Source organism: Pantherophis guttatus, chromosome 5 (assembly GCF_059756535.1).
Source record: "Pantherophis guttatus breed Tessera chromosome 5, ASM5975653v1, whole genome shotgun sequence".
Classification (NCBI taxonomy): domain Eukaryota; kingdom Metazoa; phylum Chordata; class Lepidosauria; order Squamata; family Colubridae; genus Pantherophis; species Pantherophis guttatus.
Window position 1 is genome coordinate 91,395,246 of NC_142067.1, and position 6,280 is coordinate 91,401,525.

The 6,280-nt window shown below is 37.3% G+C and overlaps 1 long non-coding RNA gene across 2 annotated transcripts in view; it reads right to left on the reverse strand.

Moving 5' to 3' along the window:
- Window positions 1-4,762, reverse strand: part of LOC148113518 (uncharacterized) — a 67,014-nt gene extending 62,252 nt beyond the window's left edge. For both annotated transcript variants that reach the window (XR_015734522.1, XR_015734523.1), the window contains exons 1-2: window positions 4,703-4,762; window positions 3,078-3,178 (exon numbers count right to left, since the gene is read on the reverse strand). This is a non-coding gene — a long non-coding RNA (uncharacterized LOC148113518). The remainder of the gene's footprint in view (window positions 1-3,077; window positions 3,179-4,702) is intronic.
- Window positions 4,763-6,280: the final 1,518 nt, after the last annotated feature.

The window sequence follows — 6,280 nt, forward strand, 5'->3', positions numbered from 1 at the left end:
GGAGATGGAGCTGCTGTGCTGGAGGTGAGAGGGGCAGGAGCAGTGGCGGTGCTGGGGGAGGGTAGCTGGATGTCTCTCTCTCTCTCTCTCTCTCTCTCTCTCTCTCTCTCTCTCTCAAACACACACACACGCCCTGCCCTGTTGCCTCCACTGCTGCTTCTTTTGCGTTGGCTTCTTGCCTGTCTTAAAGTTGATCGTGAAGTGGCAGTGGAGCCAACAGGGGCTTGTGTGTGTGTGTGTGTGTTTGTTCTTCTGCGGTCCTCTCCCGAGGGACAGCCATCTTGCCGTCTCATCTTTCCCTCAGAGGGGCTGCCTCCAAGTCCTTGCGAAGGGATAAACACACACACGCCCTGCTCTGCCCTGTCACCTCCACTGCTGCTTCTTTTGCATTGGCTTCTCGCCTCTCTTAAAGTTGATTGTGAAGAGCTGGAAGACTTTTCCTTAGATCTCTGATGCTCCAGCAATGACTTGGGGGAGAAAACAGCGCATGGTTCCACTTCCGGGGCAGGAGAGGCGAGGAGCAGCAGCTGCTGCAAAGTTAGAGGCTCTTGGAAATGTTGGGGGGGGAGGGTGAGAGGGAAATGAATCTCTTCTTGGTCTTGGGGGGGAAGTTTGTCAAAATTCCACCCCTTTTTTACGTTCATCCATGTTAAGGGGGATTTGTCCCTCTCTCCCCCTTCAGTCGCTTCCCCACTCTTCGTCCGACCCGTTACTCAGAGCCCAAAGCCCTGATCGGAGGAGTTTGTGGTTTGATGAGGCGATTAAAAGAAAGGCTGTTTTTCTAGACATGAAGGGTTCCCCCCCCCCATTTTCCAGTTTGGGCTGCTAGGCAGGCAGGCTTTTATTTTGTCAGCCCAAGGGTCAGGGGAAGGTACATAGGAAATTGCTCTGTCTCTGCAGATTCGGTCATGTGACTGAGGGGGTGTGGCCAACTGATGTCACTCACAGCTGCCCCACCTTGCCGTGAGTGACTTTGAGTTGGCCATGCCCACTCAGTCACATGACCACCAAGCCACACCCACCAAATAAGCCATGCCCACAGAACCAGTAGTAAAAAAATTTGGAACCCACCCCTGTTTGGTACATCTTTTATTTTAAACCGTGTATTTCTCTGTTCAATGAAATATATTTGCAAGAGTCACCTACATATTTTAAAATGTAGCAACAAAGAGAATATACGTCAGGACAGCCCTTAGCTCACCCCCCAAATCTTCTGTAAAACTAAATTTTTATTTACTACTTGAAAGCAATATAAGGACTAGGGATTCTCTTGTGGAAGGGTTCTTCACCATCATCTAAAAGTGTCTGCTAAGGAAGGAAGAAGCTACAAGATAAATAGTGCTTATATACTTTAAGAAAATTAAATTCAGCTGCATTTTAGGACAGATAGGCCTCAATTTACTCTGCCTTTGGTAAGTCCACGGTTCAACTAGCATTACATCAAAAAATTAAGGAACAAAAGCTGAAAAAAAAAACCAAGTTTGTAAATATATAACAACCAAACCCATTGTGAAAAATAATCAGCCATTTGATTGGAAGGGTACTATGAAATCATAGATTACACAAACAACAAAAGGACCAGAGAATTTCTATAATGCTGGCATTCAAATAAATGGGCCATAAATAGTACCATGAGGTACACAAACAGACATTGCTTCTGAACTGTTGCACCCAGAAAGCTTCAGAGACATGGTATGAAATGCCTGCAGAATCACATAAGTGCCTTGATGTTAATCTTCTGAAACGCAGAGAAGCCAACCATATGATATGTACAACAAACCTGGACTAGGTCTACTTCCAGAAATTCATAAGCTTCAACATACATTACCTTGAGCTCCTTGGAAAGAAGATGATATATAAACTCAAACAGTGATCGCCATATTTAGAGTCAATACTTTTTGCAACAGTTATCCCAAATCTCTTCCTCCAGGTATATTGAACTTCAACTCCCATATGCTAGTGAGGAATTTGGAGGATGAACATATTGTATAGCTTTAGAAAGAGCCTTCTGCTTGATCTCCATTGGCTGGTAGCATGAAAGGCAAGGGGCAATAGTATGAAAGCAAAGCTTCTGACTGCATGAAGTGATGACCTAGAGCAATTATCAGTTATTTCAGCCCCATTTGATACAAATCCCAGCTCTGTATCAGACAAATGGGTTATATTAATGTGTAATTACTGTCTCCAAGATATAGCCTGCTTTCTTCTTAAATAATTCCCAAGATGTGAAGGAAAAGAAAGAATCCAGTCCTTACTTTTGTATTTGTAAAAAATAGTCCCATTTGCCAACTGTTCAAAGTACAACCCCTTATGTATTGAATTCCTGTTTAGCAACCGAAACCTATCGTTTTTGTCAGGGAAAAAGCAATTTCCCCCATCTGTCTCAAAACATAAGAAAACAAAACAGATGCTTGTTCTATTTAATAAAGAACACGCACATGCATTGCAATAACTTCTAGCTTATATTTGCATGATGCCAATATTTAATTATGCTCATTTTGTATTTGTAATTAGAGGTTTGAAACAGATGGCAGAAACTTAGTTCAGAAAGATGTGTCCATTCAGATCATTTGCAGTCCTTTGCTCAATAAGATAGCCATTTATTGATTTGACTCAAAATTTAGTGGATTAGTGACAGTAGAGAAGAGTTGAAAGCAGCTGCAACAATGTAGGAGAAGGGAAAATTTTCTATGGATCATGCAAATAATGAAAGCTGTATAACAGTGTTTCTCAACCTTAGTCGTTTGAAGATGTGTGAACTTCAACACTCAGAATTCCCCAACCAACATAGCTCTTTAAGAATTGTGTTGGTAGCCGAGATACTCACTTGAGTCTTACCCTCTGTGAGAACATAATTGCCCCATAGAACACCTCTATGTTAACCCCAAGAGCTCATGTCCAAAAGTACAGTCCACTCCTTTTGCTTGAAATGTGCAGGCATGTACCATTTGCCCAAGAACTTTGATTAGAAATGGGATTCCACACAGGAAAGTCACTGACACTGGATGCTCCCAGTCCAGTTACTTCCAGGCATTGTTGTGGAGACAAAATGAAGGAAACATACCTGTGAATCTTACCTCTGATTTCCATATGAACAGCTTACTTGAATAGGTCATTATCTTCTATAGTTGCACAATGTGATGTTTACTGGCAGCTTTAACAATACTATAGAACTAGACTGTTGAAAGACAGCAGGTATTAGGACCTTCTATTATACCATTGCATTGGTTTCTGCTTTCTTTCAAGAATCACGGGTGAGTTCAGGAATCTGATGTTAACTTTTAAAAACCAAAATGGTTTCTGTTCTAGTTTAGTAAGAGCCACTTTTTCTACTATGATCTCATTATCCAAAGAGAAGAAAAATTGGGAAATGAGGCCCAGTTTAGAAGGGAAAAGTTATTTATTAATAGTAGCATTCATAAAAGCACTGTTAAATATGACACTGACATTCTGATTGAGCTGACCTGGTAAACACAATTCTGTCCAATCCAAAATACACATCATACTCAAAATAGATTAATGCTGTGTATATATTTGATAAAATATATCCACAAAGATTTGTCATAAAAATGTGTAAGTCTTTAAAATGCCATTTGTAAGAATAATTCTGCCCCTGTTGAAACTCACACTTCATTACTAATTACACATGGCTCTAATTCATAAAATTCAAACAGCCATAAAGACATTTTCTTTTTTGAAGGATCTGAAGGACAGCCATAGTAAGTAAAATAAGTAAGAAATCATATTAATTTCTAAGTTCTAGAATTTTGCTGGCTGTTTGAGAACAATTTGGACAGAGAAAACAAGGCAAATTCTTAAGATCAATTATTCATTAGAATTAGTCTTTTTGCTCTAGCAAGGAATGTAGATTTTTGGAAAATATGCGGCAAGGGATTTACTCTTTTAAAGGCTGAAATAAAAATACTTTGCTTTTATATAACACTTCTCATCCAAATTCTCAAAGCACTTAAGATACTAATTAGGCTGAATATTAATTACAACCTTTTTTACATCTGAATAAAGTAAGGCACCATCATTTGCCTGTAGTTACACAGCATGTGGCTGTTAAATCTGGGAACGGTTTCATCTCTGAACCTTTTCTATTAAATGTCTTTGGGGCTAATTTTTTCTTAATGCTTCAGTGACATTTCAATAACACCTTTCATCTGTATATTTGTTTGTCAATACACATGCATTTTAAAACTTTCTTCTGATCCAAGAACTTAGATTTCCCCTCCTGCCACCCCCTCCCCCAATACTTAAGAGTTATCAAACCTCCTGACCAACACAACAATATAGATAGATGCTTACTGTAAAATTTCAATCAGCTGGTTGGGAAAAGAAAAATATGTTGACAAAGGCCTCTTGGGGTGATATAATTCAGTCCATGTTATTCCTCGTGAAGCAGGATGCATGGAGAGAAATAATGGCTACAAATTACTCAGTGTGTAAGCACGATGGCTAATGAAGACTTGGATCCCAGGTATCTCAAGTCCCAGTCTATTTGGACTTCATTGGGATTTGATTCTATTAAAGATTCATTTCCTTTGTTCATGTCCATGTTCATATTCATACCTGCTATCTTGTACATGTTTGACAAATTAATTAATTAATTAATTAATTAAACAAATAAATAAATAAATTACAGTTTCAGAAACAAACCACATGTGGCATTACCCAAAGAAAGGCAATAAAAACTCACAAGGATGTTGATACTTCCTCCTGCACCCAATCCTTCACTGGATACATGAATGAAGAGGAGCTCATAGTGCTTCCAGGCCATAATAAGTTGAGGCAGATCCAATAATTTTTCCCACATGTGCTGGAGGAAGATGATGATGTTTCCTCCTTCCTTGTAGGAAACCACTTCCTGTGCCACAGCTGCTGCTTCTACTACATATATTTGAGCTGAGTTCCTGCAAAGCAAAAATCCTCATATACATGTTGCAGGCAGTGGTTAATGGTTATAGTGTAATTCTGACCACCCAATAAAACCCATTTCTGAATCTGTAATTAATTTAAGGGAAATAAAAACCTATATGGTTAAAAGCAAATGTGTTGTTTGAGCCTCAGCTATTCTGCCAATATATCTAAATTGGGAACCACTGCATCTGGCATTCATGGGGCTTTGTTTAACCTTAATTAGTGGATTTTCACTGTTGATTGCATCCTACATAAGTGCTAAATTGCCAGAAAATATGCAAATTCACATTACCTTTGGTTCATTATATGGAAGCAATTAATCAGTGGGTGCAAACAAAACCCTAAAAATACAAGACTAGTTAAAATAAACATAACAAAGAATTTTAATTCTCAAATATACTTTCAGTAAGAAATAAACAAGCTTATAGACTGAAAATGGGAGAAAATGAATTGGTGATTTCTTAATCAGATTCTTGCTGATTAAAAAGGGTTCAGTATAGGAATAAAAGAACGATGATGTCATTTTAAAAATTGAAGAGGAGATTATACATTTGTTTGTAATTGCTGTAAAAAATTGGGAGTTTCTTTTTTTTTCCCTTCTCTTTTTTTCTTCCTGTACTGTTATTTTCTATTTCTTCTAGCTTTTATCTCCCTTTCTTTACTAATTTCACTGTATATAATATCAAATTTATCTTTTATTTATGTGAAAGTCTTTAATAAAAATTTCAAACAAAAAGCAAATAAACAAACCTTAAAAGGGTTTGTTTTAAAACATATATAATAAAATCTCTGCAAAGTTAATGATGATAAAAATTCATCTGTAAAAATTTCTTCTTTTCTATGACAGAAAATTAAGATACCTAGCCTTTTAGAGATTTATTATATTGCATTCAAAATTTCCATAAATAGTTTGTTTTTAAAGCCAAATTGACAATGACAGAAATATATTCACATAGTATACTTTTTAATCTCTTCTCTGTCACAACTTTCTCTTTAATACTGTTGGAGTTCTAACAGAAGGGAAAAGTTAACAGGACAGCTTTTCATTGCCCAGATCAGTAGTATGGTCACTAAGAGTTGACACCAACTTGATTGCATATAGCAATCAATCAATCAATCAATCAACCAGAGATAATTGCTAAAAATGTTAAAAGTAAAAATACCATAGAAGGTGAACTTCCTATAGGTTAAGAAAATGCAGAAATAAATATTACGTACTGGGCATGCCAAAAGTATTATAAGCTAATTTTCCAGGAATATAGTATATTAATCATTTGTTGATATACAATCAGAATGTTGGGAGCTAAAATTAAATGACAAGAGTTCAAACTTCCTACATTTTATGTCTCGCTAGAGC